The sequence below is a fragment of the Marmota flaviventris genome, chromosome 14 (assembly GCF_047511675.1).
Source record: "Marmota flaviventris isolate mMarFla1 chromosome 14, mMarFla1.hap1, whole genome shotgun sequence".
Classification (NCBI taxonomy): Eukaryota; Metazoa; Chordata; class Mammalia; order Rodentia; family Sciuridae; genus Marmota; species Marmota flaviventris.
Window position 1 is genome coordinate 6667240 of NC_092511.1, and position 26866 is coordinate 6694105.

The following is a 26866-nucleotide window of genomic DNA, read 5'->3' on the forward strand; positions in this document are numbered from 1 at the left end:
TCAGACATGCAAACTCTCAGGCAATACGCCAGACTTGCTGCACCAGAGACTCTGGCACCGGGCCAGCAATCAATGTTTAAACATTAGTCCTCCTGGGATTATGGCGGACACAAAAGTTGGGGATTCACTTTACTTTATCTGCACTGTTGAATGGGATCCCTGGCGCACTGGGATCGCACTCTGTCCAAACTGAGATGTGCTGTAAGCATGAACTACACATTGAATTTCAAAGAGTTAAATGAAAACACAATACAAAAACATCTCATTCATAATTTTTACATTGATTTCTTGTTGAAGAATACTAATACATGCAGGATTAAATAAAATATATCATTAAAATTAATGTTTTTTTTTCAAACTTTAAAAAAGTGTGCCTTTAAGAAAATTTGGAATCACATACGTGGGTTGCATTTTCTTCTGTTGGGATTTGGGCAACATTGAGCTAGAAGGTTCCAAGAGACATGCAGGGCTGCAGTGTGGTCACGTCCACCCCACACTGGTGGTGGACCTGGGTTTCATGAAGGAACTCCCGAATCCTCTGCGGGGCATGTGCTGATTTCTCAGGCACCTGAAGCTCTCTTTCCCAGAGGAGAAGCCATCTGCAGCAGAGCTGGAAAGGCAAGCAGCCTTTTCCGGTTCAAACTGGTTTGAAACAGCAGTCAAGGCTGCTGCGGGTGTCTGGCTTGGGGTTTTAGGCTTTAGCCTGAGTGATTTGCGGCCAAGCAGACCCTGGACTGCACCTCTTATTTTTCACTCATGTGGGCAAGCTGTCAGGGTGCTGTGCAGAGTTCCAGGTGGGGGGCTTCTTTCCCCCTCCTGCTTGGGGTGCCTGGTGGGCTGCTGACTCGGGGCAACCAACAGCTGGGGCCTGTACACCCTCGTCCACCCAGCTGTGTGAACAGGCAAGAGACAGACATTCATCCCGACTTGGCAACTCTGGGGAGTGACTGCTTCAAGATCACTCAAGTGCACTTTACAAAGTTTACAAAGCCATTTTCCCCTCCCTTGGTGCACCTGACCTCCCTCCCTCAGTCATCTGATGGCAGAGCATTCCCGAGGAATGAGCTCCGAGAGGCGAGGTGTCTTGTTTAGGTGACACTGCTAAAACGCGGAGGACCTGAGACCAGCACCCAGGCCTCCTGACTGACCTGCTGGGATGACCTTCTGCAGAGGTGTGGAGGGGCCAGTCAGCTTCTGATGGTGATGGGGAGGAGGAGGAAGAGAACACGAGGCCGACGAGAGGAATAAATCTGCCATTTATCAAGACCACAGGTACTGACCCTTTTAATGCAAAAGAGCCATTCATATCCACATCTTACACATTAGGACTTTGGAAACACTGAATTATGACTCAATCAGGGTTACTAAAGAGAACACTCAGGCTCTCTAAAGAGGAGAGAGGGGAGAGGGAGAAGTGAAGGAAGGAGGAAGGATTTGTTTGTTTGTTTGTTTTAAGGGCGTCCTGGTTCATTTAAGCCTCTCGACCACCCTGCAAGGCTGGTGGGGTTTCCACTTTACAGAAGAGTCTGGGAGTTCAGGTCTGTCCAACCTGAAATCCTGCTCATTTCCCCCAGCACCTCCAATGTCACTTCTTGAACTGTGTCTCTGCCAATGGCAATGAGAGAAGAGCCCAGCTACAGGGTTCCAGGTGCCAAGCGCTGCTCCTCTCACACTGTCACCCAAGGTGGCCCGAGGGGCCAGAAACACAGGGATGAGAAGGCAAAGAGCTGCCCAGGGAACAGAACCAGCTTCTGGAAGCTGTGGTCCTGGAGGGCAGGATCCTGGGCCCCCATCCTTGAGATAGGGAGGGGTGGTCAGACAGACAGCGTGGGAAATAGAAGTGTCTTATGTCACATGCTCAGGTTGCCATGACAAATTACCATAGACTGAGAGGAGTGTAGTTCTCACAGTTATGGAGCTGAAAGTCCAAGACGGAGGTGCTGTCTGGTTTAGTCTCTGGGAAGGGCTCACATCCTGGTCTGCCACATTCTTGCTGCGTCCCTATACAACCTGTCCCTGGTACCCATGCATGTGCCTAGAGAGGGGCAGATTTCTCTCTTCTCTTCAAAGACCACCAATCCCATGGGGTTAGGAGCCTACCCTTATTACTCATTTAACCTTAATTACCTCTTGTTCTCATTTTCTTAGATTTTTTTTTTTTTTTTTTTAACCAGGGATTGAACCCAGGGGCACTTAACCATGAAGCCACACCCCCAGCCCTTTTTATTTTTATTTTGAGACAGAGTCTTGCTAGGTTCCTTAGGGCCTTGTTAAATTGATGAGGCTGGCCTTAAATTTGGGGGATCCTCCTACCTCAGCCTCCTGAGTCACTAGCATTACAGGCGTGAGTCACTGTGCCCAGCGTCTTGAATCTTGATTGTCCCCCAGAGACCCATGTGTTAAAGGCTTCATCCCATCACAAGTGGTGCTGGTGAAAGTTGGTGGATCCTTTAAAGATGGGGGGCCAAGTGGGAGGTCTGTAGGTAACAGGGAGTGTGCCCCTGCAGGGGATTGCGGAACCCTTTCCCTCCCCACTCTTTTCTGCTTCCTAGCTAGGTCCTGCTCTGTCATGGTCTCCTGTCATGACGTGCTGCCTCGCCCTAGTCCCCAAGCAGGCAGGCCAAATGGTCACAAACTGGAACCTGGAAACCTGTGAGCCAAAGTAAACCTTTTCCCTTTATAAGTTGATTATCTCAGGCATTTGCTTTAGCAACACAAAGCTGACCAATGAGTCTCCTAAAGCCCCGTCTCCAGATACAGTTGTGCTAGGGGTTAGTATGCCTACGTATTAAATTGGGAAGGGGCACATTTTAGGTCATAGCTTTAGTTTTTCTTGACCCTCAGGAGTTTGCAAGGATAAAGGGCACCAGTGGTCCAGCTACTTGGGTGGTTGAGGCAGAGGGATTACAAATTTGAGACCAGCCATATCTTAAAAAAAAAAAAAAAAATTAAAAGGGCTTGGGATGTAGCTCAGTAGTAGAGTAACCCTAGGTTCAGTTCCTAGTACTGTGGAGGGAAAAAAGTGGACCAGAGGGTACATTCAGAACCTGCCTCTGAGTCACACTGCCGGGATAAGCCACCGGCCACAGCATCTATACCAGGCGCAGCCACGCACATGGCGTGCCCCAGGGATAAACAAATTGACCTAATGATCCAATTTCCCTGATCCAGCTAATGATTCGAGGTAGCATCTAGCGATTCCGCTGCCTGGCAGATCATGATAACCCCAACTTTCCCCTTTTCAGGTACCTCTTGGTTTCTCACTGAGGATACTTCTGGGAATTTCCTGGTCATTTCCTCTGCCTGTGAGCTTCTGGGGTCAGGAGAAGGTGGGCAACAGAACTGGTGCTTCTGGTAGGAGTGAGTGGCGCCTACTCTAATCTTGGCAGCCACATTTCTTCACTCTAATTACAAATAAAACTACGTGATGGAATCCAAAGAGGACCTGGAAACAAGCTGGCTTTCTACTTCCTCAAACATTCTGGGGCAGGATGTATGAGCTGCAGCCACACTCCTCGGAAAGAGTCTCCTTAGTAGGATACACACTCAAGTTCATTCAAGTACCACAACTGATTTAAAAAAACAAAACAAAACAAAAAAACCCACAGTATTTCTTCTAGTGCCTGCAGAGGCCCAGCACAAAGACAGAGTCTGGCTTTAATTCATCCTTCTATGAGCCTATGTGGCCCTCTCCCCAATATGTGGATTTTGCTGGTGGTCGCAGCATTGAGGACAATTATTAAGGACAATGTGTATGGTGCATATGTAGTCATGTTGCCCTGTGCCTGGGAGAAGTGTGCTCAATTTCTCTGGCAGGATACTGCTGCATGCTCATCAAACTGTCTTTTTCCAGCTGGGCATTGAGGAAGACCATAACTCCCAGGGCTCCCTGCATCTAGGTGGGACCATGAATGGTCAGTGAATGCAGGCACAAATGACAGGTGCTACTTCCAGGCCTGTCTCCTAATCAATCCCTTTGGACACCCTGGTGCTCTTTCCTCTCTTACTGGAAGTAGAGGAACAGTGGTGGCCTCTGAAGCCCTGAGGGAGTATGCTGTTCCCCAATGTCTGCATGGAGCCTTCCCCTTTCGGGTTGAACTATAACCTGGGTGAGGACTGGGGACGGCAGCCCAACATAACCTACCACAGCTGACACAATCCCCACATACCTTCTGCTGCAGTCACTTGGCTGAGGGGCTGGGTGTCTGAAGGCCTCTCTCCTGGAACCCTACCTACCCTCTGGATGGACATGCTATAGGAAGGTACAGAATGACCTTGGAAGGGAGGCAAGGCACCCCAGGGGACTAGAGCTTGCTCCACAGCACCACTACCGCTGGCTACTGGCTACTACTAACCCCACAGTCAACATTTCTTTTACTCCTCACAGGAGATCTGGCTTGGAGACTAAATGCCACTGGGTATGGTTTTGCCTTTGTGCCCATATAGACAAGGGAGATAGAAGAGTCTGGAAGCCCCCGGGGCCAACCCCCACCTCAAATAGCTCTGCCACCCTTTTCATCGTCAGCTCCCCGTGTAGTAGGAGTTCACTCGCGGTGTTTTTTTTGTGGAGGAGGATTTGAAGGAGGGATTTGAGTTTTTCCCTAGAGACGGTTTTGTCTCAGCATAACAGGATCGCCCAGCTCCACATTTATGGCTGTTTCTGTGGTTACCTGTCTTCTGGGATGTTTGGGGTGGGTGGTCATGGCAGGTGCAATCGGCAGGGGTATGTAGGAAGTTGGGGACGAGCAGTCTGCCTCTCTCTGAGATCCAGGGGTCCACTCTTTCCTGGCAAGAGATGTCAATCAAACCCCTTTCTGAGCAAATACACCGAAGACCCACATAATGACAGGGAAGGAAGGACCCAAAGAAATTCACCCCTCCCCGACGCCCATCTTATAGGTGGGGAAACCGAGGCTAAGGGAGTCTAAGGGACTTGTCAACATGGCCAAATGAGTTGGCAGAGGTAACCAGAACCTCAACCCAGGTCTCCAGCCTCCTGGCTGGGCTCTCCCGGAACAAGGCCCAGGAAGGTGGGCGATAGCTGCGAACGGGACTGAGGTGGAGGGGAAGAGGAGCCCCGCGGCGGTCCAATCGAGTGCTAGGGTGCCTGGGGCGACTCAGGCCTCTTCCCCTTCCCAGGCACCCGGGCCGCACTTCCTGCTGAGGACTGCGGGGGCGGTGGGGGGGCGCGGGCTCAGGGCCGGATCCTCCCGGGCGCCGCCTCTCGGTTTCTCCCTCCGCCGCAGGCCAGAGGCCAAGGGTTAGGGAGGCGGGACTGGCGCTCAGCTCCGTCTCTGCTCCAAATTCCACGCAGGGCTAAGGCCTGGCAGCGCCTCGGTTGCTCCGAGAGAGGACTGAGGAGTAGCGAGTGGCAAGGGAGGTCAGGGTGCAGGCCCCCAGCCCAAGGTCTGCAGCTCAAGGTCCACTGGGGGGCGTGGCCACGGACGGGGCGTGGCCGGGCCGCGGTCCGGTGGGCGGAGCTGGTTCGGGGGCGTGGTCGAAGCGGGGGCGGGTTCGCAGGAAACTTGAGTGCCCGCCCCCGGCCGCGCGCCCCGCCCCGGCCCCCGCCTCCGGGTCCCGCCTTCGCGTCCCTTCCTTCCCGGGCTGGCAGGCGGGCCGCGGCGGCGGCAGGCGGATGACCGGCGGACCTGCGGGCGCCAACCCCTCGCTCCCTCCCTCGGCCGCCGGCTTCCTTTTGTCTTTCTGGGTGGCGATGCGCGCAGGGCCAGCGCGGCGGCTGCGGGCTCACGGAAGCCCGCGCGTTTAGCTACCCCTCGGGTCTCCGCGCTGGTCCCGGGCAGGGGCCCGCGCCCGCCGCCACCGCCACCGGAGCAACTTGGGCTCGAGAAGCCAGCGGACCGCGTCCTGCACCGGAGCCGGTAGGGCAGGGGCGGGCTGCGGGACTGCGGGAGGGCAGTCGTGTGCACTGGCGTGAGCTGCGATCGGTCTCTCAGCGTGCGTGAGTGTGTGTGTGTGCGTGTGTGGGTGTGCTTGTGTGTGTGTGCGTGTGTTGGGGTGCCCGTGTTTCTCTGCGTGGTGGAGTTGTGGGTGACCGCGAATCGTGGCGTGTCTCCGGAACGGCGTGTCCTCGTGGGGATCCCTGTGTGTTCTTGGGTATGAACATTTTGAATTGCGTTTGTGGAATTGTGTGTCGGGGCGCAGTTGCTGGTGGGGACCGGTGCCAGGCGGGTGTCGTGTGTGCGCAGAGCGGGGGTGGCGGGGTGGGCGTGGGCGGCCTGGCCGGGAGAGCCGAGTCCCTGGTCCCCGCCGGTCGGCGCAGTGCGGAGCTTAGAAGCCTGGGGGAAGGCTGGGACCCGACGGGGCGAGCTCTGGCCTCTTGGGCAGCGGGGGCTAGCCCCGCCCGGAGGCTGGTCCGAGCGGCCCACGTGGGTAGCCTGTGAGCTTCGACGGAGGGTGGGGGCCCGAGCGGCTGCGATCAGCTCCCTCCTCCCGGACGGTGAGCGGGGCGTGGGGGAGACCGCCGAGCTCTGGCCTTGTGACCCGCACTGCGACCTCAGCCCGACACACCACCTTCTTGGGTCTCCGTTTGCTGTTCTTTTAAATGGGAACAGCTCCTCCCTCAGGGGCTGTCGTGACAGTTCGAATGGGAACGCACTAAAGATAGCTTTCGTCTCAGTGCCTGGCACTTAGTAGGTGCTGTGTTGATGGGATTAGCAGCTTGCGTTTTTAAATATTTGATTTTGCTTTATTATGGGGGGGTTGCTTATATTTCTCCTCCTGCCGTGGTTTGTGCCTCTCTCCCGGCCCTCACTTAACAACGTAGCAGGGAGATTCGAGAAAGTTTAGGCTGCTGGGTGCGCTGCCTTCTTGCCGCACCTCCAGGGCGGTGGGGCGCCGCCTCCGGGTGCGCGGGAGCGCGCAGCGACGGGCGCGGGCTCTTCTCCAGCCCCGGAGGCTCCCACGCCGGTGCTGGGGTCCCTCTCCTGGCCGAAAGGCAGCGGTTGCGGACTCGGGAGCCGTTTTGTTCAACAAGTGCCTAGTTCCTGGGGGATATAGCCCGTGGAATCCGAGAGCCAAGTGGCGCTCCCTACTGACGCGGTTCTCGCATTCTGCCTGGCCTGGTCACACCGAAGGCCACCCCTCTCCCCTTTTTTTAAAGGCCAATATCAATTCCATCCTGGGGAAGATGTTTGCCAGGAAGGTCCTGCTGTGGGCCTCACAATGGACACCTTCCAGTCCCACCCCTAACTCCTCCAGTTCCAGCTCCCTTGCCTCAGGCCCAGGTGGGTATGAGAGCCTTCCTTCTAGTCTCACATCTTAATTTTAAAAATATTTAGTTTTGAAATAGACATTGAACTGCACTGTCTATGCACACTGCTCTGCCTGGGATTCAGTCCTGGGCGGCACCCCGCTAACCTCACCTGAATACTGGCTCAGAGCCAGCAAGGCATCTGTGGGCTGCAGTGCCTGCCACCTTCTGCCCCAGCCAGTGGTTCCTTCATTCACAGCCTTGGTTTCTTGCTCTCAGGACTCTCTCCAGTGTGAAAACAACCTTTAAGCAAGGGAGCAACAAACAGATCTTGTTGGTGCCCCAGGCTCTCAAAACGGAGCACTGGAGAGAAGTGGGTTGGGGCAGGGATACTGGGCCAGGCTGCCTTTGGTGGAGATGTGTTTTCTGAGCCCCAGGTGCTCCCCCTTAGTGCTCTCCTGGCATCCTTTGCAGGCTTCTGTGACACCAGAGCAGAAACCTTAGTTTGGGTTATTGGATTTGCCTCCAGCTAAGGCTATGATGGGGAGGTCTTGGGCCTGATGGCTGTAAGCTGATTTTTCATCCTGATTTGGTGTCAGGGGTTCACTTAGAATGCAACCCTTTTTCTGTTTCATCTAATGATTTTATAAAATCCTAGAAGAGAAAAGGGCTTTTGATCTGTATCCTACTCTTTTCCCCATAATCAGATTCAATAATGATTTTTTAAAAAATCAATCTGGCTTTCTCAGCTCGGAAGACAGACCAAAAGGCTGTTTTGTTTTGTTTTGTTTTTCTAGTTAAAGCCAGCCCTTTGTCTCAAGCAGTCCGGTGTTTTGGCACTAGATCTATTTCTGTTTCACTTTTGAAAGGGCCTGTAATTGCTGTGCTCTTGAGGTTTCATTGGATAATGTGCCAGAGGGAAGGCCCAGGGGCTCTATCTCTCCCTGGTCTTAGGACTTGGCGTCACCTTTTGGTTTCCTGCTGTCTTTGGGTGCCACTTTAATGTATTTTAAAGATGTAGCTGTCAATGTGCCATAGCAGTTTGGGAGTCATGGTTTTGGGAATCAGATTTATGGAAGGCTATTGGGCCTGTGGAGAACCAAAATCAAGCGAAAAACCCCAGAAGAAAAGAGATTTGCCCCAACTCCAGTCCAGGACCCATTCACTTCCAAAGAGCTCTCCTAGAGAGAGATTTGAAGAGAAATAGAATAACTGAAGCAAATTGCTTCAGAATTTATCTCAGCCCTCTTTTCTGGCCACAGGGCTGTGCAGAATTAGAAATCTAAGCTGTCATAGGAGGAGTGGGCTCACCTAGCTCCATCCCTACCTGGAACTGCTAGGAGTTTCCTGTGGCCAGGTGGTCCCACACCTGCCTTCAGAGTTCTGCATGCACATTTCCAGGGGTTGTCATTCACAGTCAGTACCCCACTGACTGCCTGGGGCCAGTTCTGTCTCTAGCACCATGCTGAGCACCTGCAAAATGCAGTTTTCTCTCCATTACTCAATGTGTCTTTCTCCCAAACTTACTCCAGGACCTCATATTGCTACTCATAAATGATGACGTACCAGGCTCGATCATGAGCCAGTGATAATCTAGGCTGCTAACAGGCAGCCCCGGGGTTTATTTGGTACCAATGATTAAGCTACTTGGCAGCTCAACCTTTATCTCCAGTGGGATCAGGTTTGTATTAGGATTTGGACCTAAACTGCCTGTGTGCTGTGGGAAGGTACTTTCAATTGATGAATTCCCGCCAGACTTGATGGGGGACTTGGTGTGTTTTGCTAGTTCGTCAGTGCCTGATGTCATTGTGCGCTGGGAGGGAAGGGACATTTGGAGTTAGATGAGCAGATGCTTGTAGATTGTAATCATGCTGTAGTTTGGGGTTCCCCTTCTCTCACAGTCTCATTAGGTTTCTTTGTTGTTTTCATGCCATGTAAGGCCGCAGCTGAGAATCTCATGTAGCTCTGGTTCTGTTCCCTTTGGGTTGGGTTTCTAATCTGGGGTTGCCAGAGGGTAATTGCTTATGGAGATTTACTGAGATGGGCTTATGAGCTTTCTTAGTGCCACTTGTCCTATGGGGGGAATGTTTCTTCTTTCAAATCACTTTCCACCCCCTCCCCAATTGGTGGAGCTCTAGAGGTGCAGGTTGTAATATAACTCCAGGTAATCAATAGTTTGACAGCTGGAACATTTCTTCCGTGCTGATGAGCAAGGTATAAGTCTAAAGAATCTTTTTTTTTAATCATCTGAAAAGCACAGTAAATCCTTCAGAGAGCCCTACCTTGGCCATGTCGTTTCAAGTAAAATTGAATTTCAGAGGCAGAGCTTCGCATCTCTGTATTTATGAGGCATGACTAACTCAAGACACCCTTCCGGAGACCTGCGGTGCTGCCCTCCCCTCCAGCATGGTGGGGGGGGTCTTCTTGGGACTGTTTTTCCTTTACCTACTACACCCCCATGCTTGCGAATCCGGTGGCTGTGTTTTCTGGGGATGTATTTGTTTCTTTTGGTGCTTGAAGTACAACCAGGTCGGCAGGAAGCCAGGAGCCTGGGGGTAGAGGTGCCCGCTCAGCCCCACCTGCCTCCAGAGAAGAGCACTCTTCTCTAGCAGCAGTGATGGGCCTCTGGCCTTTGACTAAGAAAACTCAAGATTGTTCAATATTCCGTGGTTAAGGGGGCAGAGTCCTGAAGGAGGGAGGATGGCTTTGGGAGGTACGTGGTTCCCCTCACAGGGCTTCTCTGATTTCACATTAGTGCCCTGTGTCCTCAATATCTTTTCCTGCTCCCTGTCCCCTTCAGCTGGTGAAGAATCCCTGGGGCAGGCACTATACCAAGCGTGTCTCTAGAGCAGTCTCCTTCACGAGCCCAGGTCCCCCAGCTGAGCTACCGAGCTCACGTCTGCACCGGCAGGCAACACAGCCTGTGCTCTCTGTGTGAGCTGCGGCCCCAGCCCTGTCCGCCAGGATGGTGTCCAGTGCGGCAGAGCAGGACTCCACTCTCCCGTGGAAACTGCATCTTGTACCCAATACGACCACAGGGCCTCCTCCTCGTCGGTCAGAGCTCTATGTCTCAGGAGAGTTTAGGGACTCTTTCCCCTCCCTCAATGCACCTGCCTGACCAGGTCAGTGCTCCCTGTGGCCCTGGCCTCTCCTTCCCAGCCCCGAGCCTCTCTTCCCATGCAGCAAACCCTGGAGTCTGGCATCTGGTTCCTCCCTTGCAGCCAGTTTGCTTCTTAGAACACAGATTTCATCATCTTGCTCCCTCGCCCCTCCCCACGCCAGGTTGTTCTCTTACTCAGTGAACGTCAGTGAACGTTGGACTCTGCTGCCAGCCCTGAGTTAAGGGTTAGGGCTGGGGTCTGGGGAGATCATCAACAAGCCTGATGCTCTGGTGCCAGCAGGGAAACTTGTGTCCCCAGCTAGGGCCAAAAGGACTTCTGCAGAAGCATCTTTTGACCTGACGCCTGGAAGAGAGATAGGCTGTGGAGCGTCTGGAATTAGGGCTGGATATTCAGTGCCTCTGTTTTCTCTCCCACCCATATTTCTTCATCTGCAAGATTTCTGCTCATCCTTTTTTTTTTTAAATGAACAGTAATATTAAGAAATATACAGTAATTCATATGAAATATCCCCATTTTTAAATGTACAATTCATTGGTGTCTGATAAATTTATAGAGGTATAGAGTTGTCACCAGAATCCCATTTAGGACATTTTCATCATCCAGAAAAGATGTCTAGTCCCTATTTGCACTTGCTCCCTGACCCCAAGCCCCAGCCACCGGCGGCCCCAGGTGGATCAGCTTTTTGATTCTCTGCACTTGCCTTTTCTTCCTCCCGTCTCAGGTTTGGTTCAAGGGCCTCTTCTGTGACGCCTTCCTGAAGGCTTCCAGTCAGGCTTGGTCTCTGGCTCAGTGCCACCCAAGGGGGCTGAGTGCTTGTTCATCTCCCTGCCGTCTCCTGCCTCCCCTGCCGCACTTAGCCCAGCACTGCTGTCTGCAGTGTCCTCAAGGCATGTTGACTGGGCCAACTGGAGCTGCTTTTCCCACATTTCTTCTGTCCACGTCCGGAGTGTCTAGAAGAGTGTTGACGTTGGGATATGGGGTTTGCAAGGTGCCAGATGGTGTGGGGCCCTGCTGCATTCATTATCGTGTTCCACCAAGAACCTGTGAGGCAAAGGGCACTGGACTGATTTTTTAAATGAAAAAACCAAAGAGTCCCAGAACAAAATGAATAGCCCAAGGCTACCCATAAGCGGAAAATACTAGAACCAAGAATGGAATCAGGTCACTTTCTCTTCTGTCCTATTTTGGTTATAATTATATGTCTTCCTATGGCTTGGCTTGGGCCGATGTTCGATTTTTCCTGTACAAGTCTTGTCATCCCGTCCAAAGCTGTGGAAGTGCCTTTCAGGGCATGAGTGGTACCGGATGCGTCTTCATTTGCCCTCGGATCTGGTCCACAGCTGAACTCCATAAATACATAAAGTTCTAGTAAATATGTGGGGGGCCTTGGAGAGGGAGTGGCTGGCTGAGCACAGTAGACCGTGTGGTTTTATACCCTTGTATTTCAGAAGTGGTCCTCACCTTGTGTATTGGGTTTTGAGGTGACCAGCACAGGACACCCAGTTTGACAAATGTAAAGGTGGTCTCTTGCTCTCACTGAGGTAGCAAACTCCCACCGTGAACCGTAAGAACATCTTGTTTCTTTCAGTTTGGATCAGGGTTACATTCTCATTTCAAAATATCTCAGGGAGCTATCTGGGTGTTAGGATCAGGGAGTCCTGGATTTGAATCTTAGTCTCTGCTATGTATCTGAGCCCACTTCCTCACGTACAGAAGGGGCTTCTAGGCCCATTTAGAGCATCAAAGGAAACACAGCTATGGGCACCAGTGAGTCTTTGGCTGGCTATTTGTGTGTATTAATGGTGGTGGACTTTGTCACGGTTTAAGAGTTCAAGTCTTCATGGCTATAAGTACCTCCTCTGCCACTAAATATTCCATTTCAAATTCCGGTTGAAGACATTTAATGTCAGAGTCTTTGTATGCAGATGTGCATGAAGGCTTCAAAAGGAAGCCACTGACGGTCAGTTTGGAGTTTGGGGAGCTGCCATTTTGGATCTTTCCAGCTTCATATCTTCTGAGAAGCATCTCTTAGGGTCCCTACTCACTCACGGTAACCCTGAACTTGGGGACTGCACAGAGATCTGCAGGCTATTCCCCAGACATAACGAGGCCTCACCCTCTTGATCCTTCCCCTGGAGTGCGTAGGAAGCATCTGCTGAGTTTGGATGTGTGCGCGAGCAGACTGAGGACTGCTGGGAACACTCACAGCGCCATTCTGAGTGGCTGTGTGTGTGGACGGCAACGCCCTCCCCTCCGGCAGCAAGATGTTCAACTCTGCTTTCTGTCTGTGCATTTAACGGATGTTTCCTGAAAACAGAATGGACGCTAGTCCCCACCTTTCCCTGTCACTCTGTCCTTTCCATTTGCTGCCCTCTAGTCCATTTCTGGAGAGAAGTGAGAACCTCTTTAAATCAATCACCTGTGCATTAAAAAAAAAAAAAATCCTCCCCAGGATTGTGCAGTGTTCCTTATTCAATGCATGTGGCGGGGGGAACTTCTGGCCAAGGGAATGTGGATGTCCCGAAAGTAGCCCAGACCAGGACCTGAGGCAGGGCCATGGGCAGCAGGACAGATGGCTCCCCAACCTCCCAGCCCTCACCCTAGTGTCGGTTGCAGTGGCAAGAATGAACTTCTTTAAAATTCCTTCAGCCAGGCTCAGTGGCACACACCTGTAATCCCAGCAGCTCGGATTCTGAGGCAGGAGGATTGCAAGTTCGAAGCCAGCCTCAGCAACTTCGGAAGACCCTAAACAACTCAGCAAGACCCTGTCTTTAAATAAAATACAAAAAAGGGCTGGGGATGTGGCTCAGTGGGTAAGCACCCCTGAGGTCAATCGCTGGTACCCCTCCAAAAAAAAAAATCCCTTCAGCTGTGCCATTGGATCCCTGGTTTCTGGCATGACCTAGACAGTGTGGTGGGGCTTTGACCTCTAGCAGTGGACATAAAACCCAGGTGACTTTGCAGGTCTTCCCAGTCAGCTCAGGTGGACATAGGCCTTTGGTGGAGTCAGGGATGAAGGTCTTTGGCTTGTCTGGTGGCTGCTTTCCCCCTTTTTTTCTGAAATGCGGATGATGAATGGCCACTTTTGTTAATATATGTTTTTGGAGATAAACTGTTACTGGACATAAAAACAGAATGGCATGGCCAACGGTCCTTGGAGTTTGCTGTCAGGTGGGTGCTTATGGATTTTGGAATTGCTTCCACCAGTGTTAGTGAGAGTGGGGAGAGAGAATGTAGCACAGGAAAGGGATTCCAAGTTTTCTCACACAGGATCCTCCAAGTAACGCAAAGGGCTCATTATGACTCATAATTCCTTCCCCCATGGCTTGTTTTGGGCCAGATGCTGGCTCCCCAAGACAAACATGTCATCACAGTCACTATATCACCATGATCACTATCATCACCACCACAGTCACTATCATTTTTATCTTCAGCATCACTACTATCACCATCACCACGATCACGTCATCATCACCATCATGACCGCCTTCACCGTCATCATGACCACAATCACCATCACCACCATGATCACCAACACCACCGTGATCACCATCATTACCATCACTATCGCCACATCACCATCACTAACATCGCCCTCACTACCACGATCGCCGTCACCACTATCATCACACAGTCGCAATCTGGATTCTCAGTCTTTGGGCCGTTGTGTCACATTGCCATCCCAGCTCTTCTTTACAGTCTTCCTGCCGTTTGAGGGGAGTGGAAGGGAGGATTGTAGATACAGAGAACCCAATGGATGGGTGGTGCAATGTGATTCTGAAAGTGGCTCCGTGAGAATTACTGCTGTGGAAGATCCTGGGCCGGGAAGTCTCACCTGCTCTTGTGGGCCCAGCAGCAAGCCAGTGTTACCTGCTCTGTGCTGCTCTCCTTTGCCCTCTAGAGAGGACAGATTATTCTGGATGGAGCCTGGCCTTATTCCTGGGCATCATATTTGTCCACCTCTCCCAGGGCAGTGGGCCTCTTCAGTTAGGACCCTATGGATTCTCCTTGATGACCCTCCATTCCTGGTACCACGGGCCTGGAACACGTGAATGCCCAGAGGTCTGGTGTAACCGCCCCCCACGCTTTCAGCTGTAGGAGGGCGAGTACCTTGAATTATTTAAAATCTTCACAGTTGCCTGAAGGGCTTGCTTTGCAGGCCTGAGTGGTCAGTGCACTAGTGTGTTTTCTGTGCGCGTCGTTGATTGGTGCATGTTTGTTCTATGCATTTGTTAAACTTGCAGTGCAGTGGTCTGGAAGCCATCAAGTCTTTATGGGTTGGCGGAGTGGCCCCCATTCCATTATTAATGTCTGGTTTTGACTTGGCATAAGAAATGCTTCCTCTCCAGATTTGAGCTTCCTCATTTGGCAAATGGGGCTTCCGGCTAGGTAACCCCTAAATCCACCATCAGCTCAACAATTCAGGAAAAGTGTTTAAAAATGTAAACTTGCATGGTAGGTACACCCAATGCAGAGCACAGAGAGAGTCTGCATTGCTAAACTGACTCCGAAAAAATGAACTAGAAAACATAGACACCTTGGCAACTGCACATTAAGAGGTGGTGTTGCAGTTCAGAAGGGGAAATTTGGGGAGCATAGGTAGAAGGAGACATGGGGGTTGGAAGGGACTGTGTATTGGTGTCATCTGCCTGTCACCAGTCAACCTTTTCTTTTAGCTTCCTGTACTAAGGGAGCTGGGATTCAGAAGACAGGGGCTCATGGTTAAAGGAGAGAACTGGCGGGATGATTGCAGTGTGTGAGTTCTGGGGAGAGCAAGGTGGAGGTCGGCGGATGAGCTGGTCCTTAGGCTCTAGACCCAGTGCCTTATTTAGACACCGTTTAGTGCTTTTATGTTCTTCCTGGAAAGTTACACCACTGGTCACCTGAGAGACTGGTAAACTGAACTCCTTATTTTGACTAATTGCAAATTAAAGAAAAGTCCACATTAGGAAGTATTGTACAGGAAGAGTAATCATATCATTTCAGACAAAAAGTATATTTAGTACTGCAGACTCCTATCCGGATTTTGCCTCTATTTGAAGTTTCTAGTGAATTCTTCTGAATCCTTTGATATTAGCATATTAGTGGTGGTAGGATAATAGGAATTAGTTAAAGGGGTTGAAAATCAGCACCAAAGCGTTTCTCCTAAGCATGGGATTGAGAGGCATGATATAGAATTATGCACGGAGCTTTACTTCACTTATGTTTGCAAGAGAAAAAACTCAGAGAAAGCAGATGGGAAGGGAGGACACTCAGTGGTTCATAGTGGGTGACGGATGGGATCACGGTGGCTTCTCTCCTGCTTTTTCATATTTCTATATATTCTGAGTTTTCCACTGGGCATGTGTTACTTTGGCAATTAGAAAGAAAAATGGTCTTAAAAGGAACACCAGTGCCATTCCTTGTTTGCACGTGTATCTGGCTTACCCTCTTAATTTGCCTGGCAGACTTCCTCTCTGTCCTCAGACTGGCTGGAACCCATAACTTCCATACTTGTGATTATTTGAATTAATGGAAATTTGTCATAATGCACCATTAGAATTTGTTAACTGAATCTAAATTCAATACTGAGCAAGTGCATTAACTGGATATAAAGAAAGACGTTCTGAGTCTTCTGAGAAATTCACCGTTGGAGTGTGGCAGGGTGTAGATGTTCATGATGCAGCGTCTTTCTTGAATGTGGGTGTCCACTTGACCTGGGGGAGGCTTTGTGGCTCATGCTGTTTTCACCTTGGTATTTGATGTCCTAGTACCACAGTCCCTGCTTCCCTGGGAAGCATCTCCTTCCTGTCTCCCTAGCTGGCTAATGTGTTCCAGCTCCCTTTCTGAAAATAACCTTTTCTGTACCTACCCTGCCCCTCCTGCACGACCCCCAGGGAATGGACCTGCTGGTCTCCAGCCCTGTGAATCGGAGACTCCTGGTGGGGATCCTTCCTCCTCTCCCTGTGACTCAGACCTCAGTTGACGTTGGCTTGACTGTATTTATGTGCTGGCCGGGAAGCCATCTCAGCCTTCATTAGGGCCATGCCTGACTTCTGCGGCGTCCCTCCAAAAGATGTTCATCCCCATCATTTTTTAGAGGTTTAATCTGAGTCCAGGATATTGAGTCAGCAATGGAAAGTTATGAAAAGAGGCCAGCCATCAGAGAAACTGCCTAATATGAAAGATTAATTCCAGGGTCAGGGAGGGGGAGAGAGGCTGAGAATGGGCCACCTCCAGGCAAATATCAGGCATAAAATGGGGGATCCCGAGGTTGCATTTGCTGTGAGCTCAGCGTCTTCCTATAGTTTCTTGGATTAGAGATTTAATAAATCACCTCTTTATAGTCCGCTATCTGTATTTATGATCTGGAAAAAGAAGATTGCAATTATCAGCAAAATTCCGTCATATCTGGTACATAATTTCAGGATCTTCACCACAAGGAAGCCAAATTAAAATATATATATATATATATATGGATGCTGTGTTCAGAAATTGTTCCTTTAAATGCTGGGTTCTTAGGTTTTTCCAGGATCCAACACCAAGGCAGGAAGCATGCTCTCCCATCACTGGAGACAGGTAGGTTGCTATGGAGACCAGGTATGTCACGGTGGTTTCCTGGGTATACCAGTTGTCCCGAAAGAGGAATAAGCCTCACTGTGGGGGAGATTTCTGAAGGAGTGAGTGTGAATTAAGTTTTTCTAAAACAAAGGTCAGGCATTCTAATTGAGGCATCTGGCATAATTTTGCCTTCAGTTCTGTTTCGCTTAATTATTAATGCTGCACCCTCCCTTTTCCTGCCAGATATGCTTAAATGCATCAAGACCGTTGATCCAAAACAACAACAAAGTCTTAATAAAGCTAGGGATGCTTCTTTAGTGTGGTTGATGATTATCCTTTAGAACTCAACAGGTTGAGCTTTTTCACTTCTGTGACTAAAAGACCTGACAAGAACAGTTTTAAAGGAGGAAAAGTGTCTTTGGCACTCACAGAGGTCTCAGTCCATAGACGGCCAGCTCCACTGCTCTAGGTCCAAGGTGATGAAGGACACCCTGGTGGAAGGAGTAGCAGAGGAAAGCAGCCCAGGACATCCCACCAGGAAGCAGAGAGAGTTCCACTCACCGAGGGCAAATAGGTACCCAAAGACATGCCCCCATGCCTCCTCCAGCCACACGCTGCCTGCCTACAGTTACCACCTAGTTAATCCCCCTCAGGGGTTTAAGGCTCTCATAACCCAATCACCTCATCCCCAGACTTTCTTGCATTGTCTCACACATGAGCTTTTGGGGGAGCATTTTATTATCTAAACCATAACATAGTTCAACAGTTATATGTTATATGTCAACCTTGATATGGGCCCTGTGGCACCGCTGAAGCTAGACTGCCGGACCCTGCCCTGTGGGCTGTGTTGTGACATGATCCCTGTGGCTGTGTTGTGACATGATCCCTGTGGCTGTGTTATGGCATGATCCCTGTGTTAGTCAGCTTTTCGCTGCTGTGTCAAAATACCTGAGATATACAATTCAAAAGGAGGAAGAGTTTATTTTAGCTCATGGTTTCAGAGGTGTCAATCCATGGTGGTTGGCCCTGTCGCTCCTACCGTGATGTACTCTGTGGCATGTCAGAGGGGCCTGTTCATCTCACGATGACCAGGAAACAAAGAGAAAGAATCTGGGACCAAGGTGCCAATATCCCCTCCAAGGGGGCACGCCCCACAACCTAACTTCCTTCCACTGGGACCCATTTCCTGAATGTTCTACTACCTCCTGATGGTGCCCCAGGCTGATGACCAAGCTTATGGCATTTGGGAGACATTTAAGATCTGAACCGTAACAATCACAGGCTCTGGGAAAGTGAGGAGGACCCGGGCTGACCTGCTCCTGACTCAGCGCCAGCCCCCGGGAGAGCCCGGGTGGGATCTTGGCAGGAGGTGGGGAAGGGGATGCCCGCGGGTGACATCTGCTTGTTTGATTTGTTGTTACTCAGGCGTTTCCAGTCAGCCCTGGTAACTTTGTACCCTAAGACAGGCCTGCCACGCCTCCTCTCGGGAGCTCCCTGTTCCGAGGTGCCTAGAGGGGTCTTGGGCGGTTGGTGGGGAGCTCCTGGCACTGCTTGGTCTGCTGAATGCTCGCAGTGCCCTTCCTCCTGCCATCTGGCTGGGCTTCGGCCCCCTCCAGCCCCTGCACAGCAGCAGTCAGAGTCCTATCTGGGAGCCGCCCGCAGATGCCTGCTTGGCACATGCTTGGTAACTCATGGGGGCCACAGGGGCCTCGTACCCACCTGAGAAGGTGCATGTGGTGCAAAAGGAAGCTGTGGCAGAGCTGGGCGTGGGCGATGGGGAAGCCCCCCGCCTCTGCCCGGCATGACCTGGGTCCCTTGCTCAGAGGGTGAAAACGGGCCTCAGCCTGGTGTGCCCTGGGTGCAGACACCCCAGCTTTGGAGTTCCCGTTGGGGAGACCAGGTTTCTTTCTTGAGGCTGACTGACTCCCTTATGGTCTAGGGGAGTGACCGGGCCATTCTTTGTGAAGGGAAGAACTCTTCCTGTGGCTCTGTCCTCACGCTCCCTGAGGCCCACACAGCACCCACCCTGTGCCTGCTGCCCACCCTGGGGTCCTTCAGACCCACGTTTTTTTGCAGTGCTGGGGGTGGAACGCAGGGCCTCACACATGCAAGGCAAGCCCTCCACCGCTGAGCCACGCCCCATCCCCGGGCCTTCCTTTTGATGGGCCCTGCCTGACAGCATCTGTTTTTCTCATCTGTGAAATGGGAATAATGCCCCTTGCCTCACAGGGCATTAATAATTATCCTTAAACCTCTTACAAACTGTAGAGTGCCATACCCATGCAGGCGCCCAGGGCTCTGGACTCAGCCTGCGCCCTGGCACGTGACTGTCAGACGTCACCCGTTGCCTTGCGGGGTCATTAGGGCTCCCTGTGGAAGTTGAGTTCTGAGCCTCAGCCCTTTTCCTTCCCCCCTCTGGCCAGCCTGTGCCTTTCATTTTCCTCCTGCAGGATGTGAGGCCCGAGCCTCACCGAGGAAGCGGGAAGACACGTGCCTCTGCTCGCCCACCTCCAGGACTGTCCGACGTGCGCCAGGCCCGGGCAGCCTGGGAACTGAGCACCCAGACTCAAACACGCCTTCAAACCCAGCCAGCCGGGCCTGACTCAAAGGCCTGACTCGGGCAGCTCCCCTTGAACCTGTTCCCGAGGGCGGCCACCTCTGGATCCCTGGTGTCAGTAACAAGCTGGGCATGTGGGCACCTGCACCTTAACTCCTCGGAGATTTGTTTCACAGCTGACTAAGGCCTCAGGAAGTGTAGCTGGCCCTGGGCACAGGGGACACCGGCGGGCGGCAGGTCTTGGGTCTTGGATTGTGGGGGAGGGGAAGCACATGTTGGTTCTCAGCAGCGAGAGAAGAGCTCGCTTCATGGCTACCCGCCTGCTCTCGCTTCATGGCTACCCGCCTGCTCTCGCAGCCTCCTGTCCCCTCCCAGCTCATGGCTTTGCTTTAGGCCGCCCCCTCCTGCCAGAAGCCTCCTGGGCCTTTCTCGAGGCCCTGGTGCTCAGGCTCCCGTGGCCTGGCCATCTGCAAGACTCCGGCCTGACCGTTCACTTCCAAACCAGGGCCATCATCTTTTCATGTGGCTGGGGACCTCCCAAAGGCAGGGACCGTGTTCAGCAGTCTCTGCAAAAACTGGACCTGGAGCGAGAACCCCCGGGTGAGGAGAGACACCCTGTCAGCAGCGAGTGCTGTCACTCAAGCTGTCACTCACTGAGTGACTCACTCACAGGTCTCTGCCAGACTGCGTGACAAGGATGGTCCAGCAGGAACCCTGCCCTCCCTGCATTTCTACTTGAGAGCAATGGACAGGGCAGTAGTGTGCCGATCACATAGTGTAGGGTAGCGGCCCTCCGCAGGGAGGGGACGGTGACAAAGAGCAGTGACTGCAGGAGGAGTTCTCTGTGGTGGGGGTAAGAGAGGGAAGGGTTTGCTCTGTTTTTTTGAATGAAAAACTTTAAAAATTAAGGGCTGGGCTGTGGCTCAGTGGTAGCGTGCTTGCCTAGCATGCGTGAGGCACTGGGTTCGATTCTGTTGTTTTATAAATGAACAAAAGAAAAAAAACTTTTAAAATTAAGATATAGCTCACATATCACAAAAACCGCAGCTTAAAGATGAACGTACAATTCACTTGTTTTCTAGTATCACGAGGGTGAGCGTCCACTGCTACTGATTCAAGAATCTTTTCATCATTCCCCAGAGAAATCCTCTGGCCGTCAGCCTGCACTCCTCAATCTCTCCCGCCCCAGGCCCTGGAAGCCAGTAATTTATGTCTTATCTTCTATGGATTTGCCTGTTCTGGGCATTGCAGATAAATGGTCATAAAATACGTGGCCTCTGTGTCTGGCTCCTTCGTTGCGCATAATGTCTCTGTGGCTTTTCCGTGTGGCAGCATTATTAATACCTCAGGCCTTTATACGACGAAAAATACCCCACCGCCCGGCTGGGCCACGTGTGGGTTCACTTCTCTGTGAATGAACATTTGGGTCGTTTTCACTCCAGGTTGTTACAGATGACGCCGCCGCCGGGACCTTCGTGCACAGTTTCTGTGTAGACGCACGTTTTCATTTCTTTTAGGTATACAGAGAGACAGTTACATAGCGTGGTCAGAATGCGAAGGGAAGGTGACCTTTGAGCAAAGTCTTGAAAGACACAAGGGCGCGGCCGAGGAGGGACTGGCAGACACAGGAAGAGAAAGTGCAAGGGCCTCTCTCCCAAGAGCCTGTGGACAAAAGCCTCAACCTCCTAGCCAGGGGCACCCAGAGAGTTTTGGTGATGAGAGGTTAAGTTCAAGGCCGATTGAAAGGGCTTCCGTTTCTGAATAAAGACCCCAAACCCCAAGACAGACGGCTTTTGGCCTCTCTATCTTTTTCCTGCTTGGAAAGCTGATATAATTTCTGGAAGTAGGGCAGCTCTCTTGTGACCATGAGGCTAAATCCATGTGCTCAGGACAACGAAGCAGAAGAAAACTGGGTGCTTGATGGCCTCTTGAACCCTGCCTGAACCCTGGGCCCTTGCCCCGTTGTTTCGTTTTGTGACACAAAGAGAACTGTTTCTTGCCTAAACCACTACTTGTCAGGTTTTATATTGTTTGCAGCCAAAAGCATCCTCATGGATGCGGTGTTTAACACAGAATATGTCATTCCAGGTCCCTCAGCTTAGACACTGCCCACAGGCCTGGGAGACATCCCAGCCCCTCCCGCTCTGCCTTACTCCTCCCATCCCAGGGCTCAGGCCTCTAAGATGGCCAGGGTTCAGGTCTCCCCCGGCCGACGACTTAGACCCTGTTTATTGGCAGCTCCGAGCACCCTGCCCCTCTCTGGGCTTCCTCACCTGCTGCCTCTGCTGCTGGGGATCTCTGGCTCCCCCTCCCCACCCCTCCCTGGCCAGCACCCACTCAGTTTTCAAGAAGCACACTGGGCATCTCCAGTGACAGCTCCTATTCCCAGGTGTCCCCTGTGAGCTTTGTACTTGACATCATCCATCTTCCCAGTGGAGAGGGTCCAGTCTGTCCCTCGATTCCACTTTGGGTCTGGCCTTGGGCCTCTGCCTGGCGCAGGGTGGATGGAACTAAGAGGAGTCCAGGCTGTTGCCTGCTGGGGGTTCCAGGTGTTGGCGCCACGTGAGGCACCCTCCTACCCCGTCCCTGGAGCCGGCCCGTCTTCCACAGGCCTGGCCGCACTCCACCTTGGCCGCCAGAACCACTCCTCATTTATGACGAGAACAGCAGAAACAGGCACATTAACGAGGGCTGTGGATCATCCCACGGCCATTCATTCCACAGGTGGCCTTTGGGGTGTCCACGCCCAGGGTTCTCACAGGCCCCGGGGACATCAACGGCTGCAGCTACTTCACAGAGACTGAGCCTCCTCGTCTTCCATTTTTAAATGTGAGCCAGGAGCACACTCTGAAGGATGAATTTGACAGCCCAGGGTTTGTCTTCTCAGGGAAGAGGAGCATTAGGCAAAAATTCAGATGGGGGCTGGGGCTGTGGCTCAGTGGCAGAGAGCTTGCCTCGCATGTGTGAGGCACTGGGTTCGATTCTCAGCACCACATAAAAATAAATAAATAAATAAAAATCAGGGTCCATTGACAACTAAAAAAATATTAAAAAAAAAAAAAAGAAGAAAGAGATTCAGGTGGGAACCTTTGCACTCACGGACAGTTAAGGGCATGAGCCGCAGCCAGCTGTTTTCAGGGTCTCCCTGTTGGTTGGCCCTGTGGTTATTAAGGGTGAAACCCAGACTGTGCTGTTATGTAAAAGCCAATTAAAATAAATTAAATGCAAATAACTGGTTCATTGTAATGTTAATTTTGAGCTCCGGATCAATCAGAGGTTGTGGAAATGCCAAAGTTGTTAAGACTCTGGTTACCATGGCAGCCGCCCTACACTGTAAGTGGCCTGTTGTGCAGAAATCTCCTGGGCCAGCTCTGTAGTAATGCTCTGCAGGGGCCCAGCGCTCTGCGGTCAGTCTGGGTTCCGGAGACCTGGTGAACTCAAGACCAGACTCACCCACAACTACCTGTTGGTGACCTTGGGGGAGAAAGTAATTTCCCTTCTGCCTCAGTTTCCTGCTTTGGGGACAGCACTCAACAGCCTGAGTAGCGGGGCGTTGGGCGCCTGCTGTGTCAGCCCCATTTTGGGGGAGTGACAGCAGGTGCAGACCCTGCCCTGGGCCTGCCCTGCCTGTCCACTGATCTTTGGTGACAGTGGCAGTCCTTCCGTCCTCTTGCCTGGAGGCAGCTGGTACCTGGCGGGTGGAGCTGTTCTGCTGGGGTCGCTGGGTTGTGAACTCTGGGTGCCTCTCACCTTTAGCGTCAGGATCCCTCTCCACCCTCGGGGTTTTCAATCCAGACACGTTCTTTCCCATCATCCCTTAGACTGACCTGTTTCATTCCCAGCCCGAGGCCTTAAGTCCTTAGACAGGACTGTTATATCGAGGATGACTTGTCCCTGACTCTGGGTCGAGGTGGCAGTGCCGGGGGGTAGGGCCGTGATTTGGGTGGGGTTGTGCTCTCCTGTGACTTGGCCTTTCCCGGATCCTGCTTCTGCAGAGCTTTGCTCAGAGCTGGTCTCGGTGGCCTCCCTTCCCAGCACCCAGCTGACCTGGCCTCACGGGGAAGGCCGCGGGCCCTGGGCCGCCTTGATGTTCCCTGCAGAGTGGCCTCCTCACACAGCCTGTGGTTCTAAGATGCCACAAGCGCAGCTGCAAGTGCATATCAAGCGTCTGCCGCAGGTGCCGCCTGGCTTCCTCGCGTCCCCAGGGCTCTGCTTCTCCAGGCTCACTTGGGGCCACTCAGTGCCACTGGGAGCTGGCTGCTGGTCTGTTTCCTTATGGCGTGGAGTCTGACTGGCCTTGCGCCACTCTGGGGAGCAGCAGGGAAGTGAAAAAGCAGTTGGGGACATGCTGCTCAGGAAACACGTTATTTTACTGTCATCTGACCTGCTGCAGATCATCCCTGAGCGTTTGCCTGGAAGTGTGGCTGCGGAGGAAGCAGAGGGTCAGGAGACGAAAGGATGGTGTCCCCATGGGCCTGTCCTTTGTCCTCTCTTGAGGTGCCAAGACTCCATCTCAGGTGTCAGTGCCTTGAGGGTGACCAGGTCCCAGAGGGAACACACCCAGCGGGCAGAGGTTCCACGGGAGAACGGCCTGCCTTCCAGTCTCTTCTGGGGGTGTGGAGTGAATTATGTTCTGGTAGATAGAAGTTAATCCACCTTTCCTTGGAGTTGCTTCTCCAAATGAGTGCAGGGCGGGCTCCCTGGGAAGGTGGGGGTGGTTTGGAGTGTGTGGAAGGAGTTGGCCGCCATCCTCGGGTGGTTAACAGCAGATGGTGGGAGCCCTGTGGTTGGTCCTGTTTTCAAAACCTTGACCAACCCCTTTTGGAGGTTAGGGTGGGACAGGCAGTTGGTGGGGTACTCTCCACCTGGGTGTGTGCAGCTGGCTGGCCTTCCACCTGTGCGCTGAGCTGTGCCTTATCACCTGTAAGGTAGGCAAGGCCGCCCCACCCTGGCCTGTGCACCCAGTTAGGCTGAGAATTGAAGCCCTGCAGCTGGCCTGAGGCCCGCTCGTCCCGGGCACGGGGAGGATTTGTGCGGCCTCTCCGGTGCTTGCTCTCCTTCTGGGCACATTAGTAAGTAAGTGATACATGTGTGGGTTCTCCCTTGGGAAGACAGGGCAGTGTCCCCCTCTCACCTCCCTGTGCATTTGCAATTGGCCAGCGCTCGCGAGCAGGTGCTCAAGGCTCCCAGCCTGGGCAGCTGGCCATCGCAGCCTCCCATCCCATCTCCACGCTGCATCCCAGTGAGCTGGGCCGCTGCCATTCCCCAGACACGCTGCCCTTTCCTTCTGTCCCCTGGCTCTTGGTCTTTGCTGACTGTTTAGCTCAGCCCCAGGCCCCAGGCCCCAGGTCCCCTGACCAGCCGGCCTCTGCTGCCTGTGGAAGGGCTCTGTCACCTGGGTCCATCTGGAGTCCTCCCCACCCTCCTGGGTGTGCAGCCACGGCTGAGTGGAGAGTGTTTTGTATTCCATGTTAAACAGAATTTCAAAACATGTGCTTCCCAGAGACGGGTCTGTTACCCAGAAAGTGTAGGAAGTCCTAGGTCACTCTCGGGAGCTACCTACAGGAAGGACATGCAGTTACTTCTCTCCAGCTCTGCACTGGGGTGAGCCTGGTGGGCTTAGGGGTTCTTTGCTCCGTGGCTCTGTGAACTTCAAGCAAGTCACTTAACTGAGTCTGAGGTTCTTAACATGTAAGTCCCACTGACCTGAAAGTCTGCATGAGGATCATATGAGCTATCATATGTCAGAGTGCTATGTTCATGTTAGTTCCTTTGTCTTATCAATATTGGGGAGCAGTGGGTTTTTTTTTTCTGACTTGGTTTTTATTTTAAGACTAGGACAGGGCCACTTACCATTGTCATCTGTGGGTGTGAGCACTCTTACCTTCAGCGAGCACTTAATGTTGGCCAAGAGCCTTGGCTTATTCCAGTAGAGAATGGAGTTATTTAGAGCCAAACTGTAGGGGGCCTAATTCTCTGGGAAGCGTTTTCTGCAGATGGTGTTAGCGCTAATGACTTACTATATGTGTATCCATAAGTGGGTGATTTATGGCTCACGCCAGACCACAGCTTTTCGTTTCCAGAACTCCATTTGTAATGGCCTGTTAGACTTAGTAAGTGTGAAGGACTTAAGTCGATGCTGCTTCCATCCTTGAGCTGCGGATAGAGCCTGGCCCTGTGGGATGTGGAGGGGCAGCCTCGGGGACAGCACCCCTCAGGCAGGCGATGGCCAGGATCCCGGTTCACAGACAACACTGAGACCCAGAGAGGTTAATGGCAGTTCCTAGGTGACAGATCTGCTTTGGAACTTGGTGTGTCTGCCCCTCGGCTGGCAGTGCCAGAGCAGAGCAGGTCTGTGCCCCTTATTGACCAGTGCGGTTGGTGGTGCCCCGTGTGTGCCAGCTGTGCTGTGCTAAGGGGTGCCCAGGCAGCTGATGAGGCACCGTCCTGGGAGGGTGTTTCTGGAAGAAGCTGGGCTTGGGATCAGCGGACTGAGCACTTGAATCAGCAATTGGCATCGGATCCCTTGAGGGTCTGGATAGGCACAAAGAGGGAGGGGGGTGAACTTGCTCTCCCTTCTCTCCTGCCTGGGGCGCTGAGCTCCTGGCTCTCAGGTCTTTGCCTTGGATTAGAATCCACAGCACGGGCTGTCCCGCGTCCCCAGCTTGCAGAGTCAGGTGGTGGGGTTTCTCCTCGGCCTGCATGATTCTGTGAGCCAGTGCCTTACGATAGGTCTCTGTTTATCTCTGTACGTCTTGCTGGCTCTGTTTCTCTGTATGTCTTGCTGGCTCTGTTTCTCTGGAGAACCAGACTAACACAAACAAGATCTGAGTTACTCCCCCATCTGAACATTCTCTGCTCCAGATACTTGGGTATGTGGGGAGTTGTTGGGGGAAGTTAATTATTATTCAGATTCCTACCCTTCCTGCACCTCTGGGCATCAAAGCCCCCAGAGGGCCCTCTCAGAATGCCCTTAAACCGCCCTGGGGGTCTTATGCACCTACTGCTCCACTTTGTGAACCTGTCTTCCAGCAGTCTTGTATCCTCAGCAGGATCCCCACATCTCTCCTATGAGGTCCCGTCCTAACCCCAGACCCCAGGGTATGTGGCTTACATGGTCAAGGCTTTGTGATGTGATGCAGATCAAGGATCTTGAAATGGGGAGAGTGTCCTTGATCACAAGGAGGACCTGCTGTTATCATAGTAGGAAACCTAGCTGGGCACAGAGTGCAGCCTGTAAACCCAGTGACTTGGGAGGCTGAGGCAGGAGGATCACAAGTTCAAGGCCAGCCTGGGAGACTTGGTGACACCCTGTCTCAAAATAAAATTAAAGGGCTGGGGAAATAGTTCAGTGTTAAAGTACTTGTCTGGCACATGCAGGTCCTGGGTTCAGTCCCCAGTGCGACACATAGGCGTGTATGCACACACATGCCCACA

General features: G+C 52.3%; 1 protein-coding gene across 2 annotated transcripts in view; it reads left to right on the forward strand.

The window, feature by feature from the left end:
- The first annotated feature begins 5646 nt into the window (after window positions 1-5646).
- Hpcal1 (hippocalcin like 1) overlaps window positions 5647-26866 on the forward strand; it is an 88900-nt gene continuing 67680 nt past the window's right edge. The window contains exon 1 of one of the 2 annotated variants that reach the window (XM_071601332.1): window positions 5647-5879. The gene's annotated coding sequence lies outside the window, so the exon portion shown is untranslated. The remainder of the gene's footprint in view (window positions 5880-26866) is intronic. The other variant, XM_027937750.2, reaches the window with a different exon arrangement.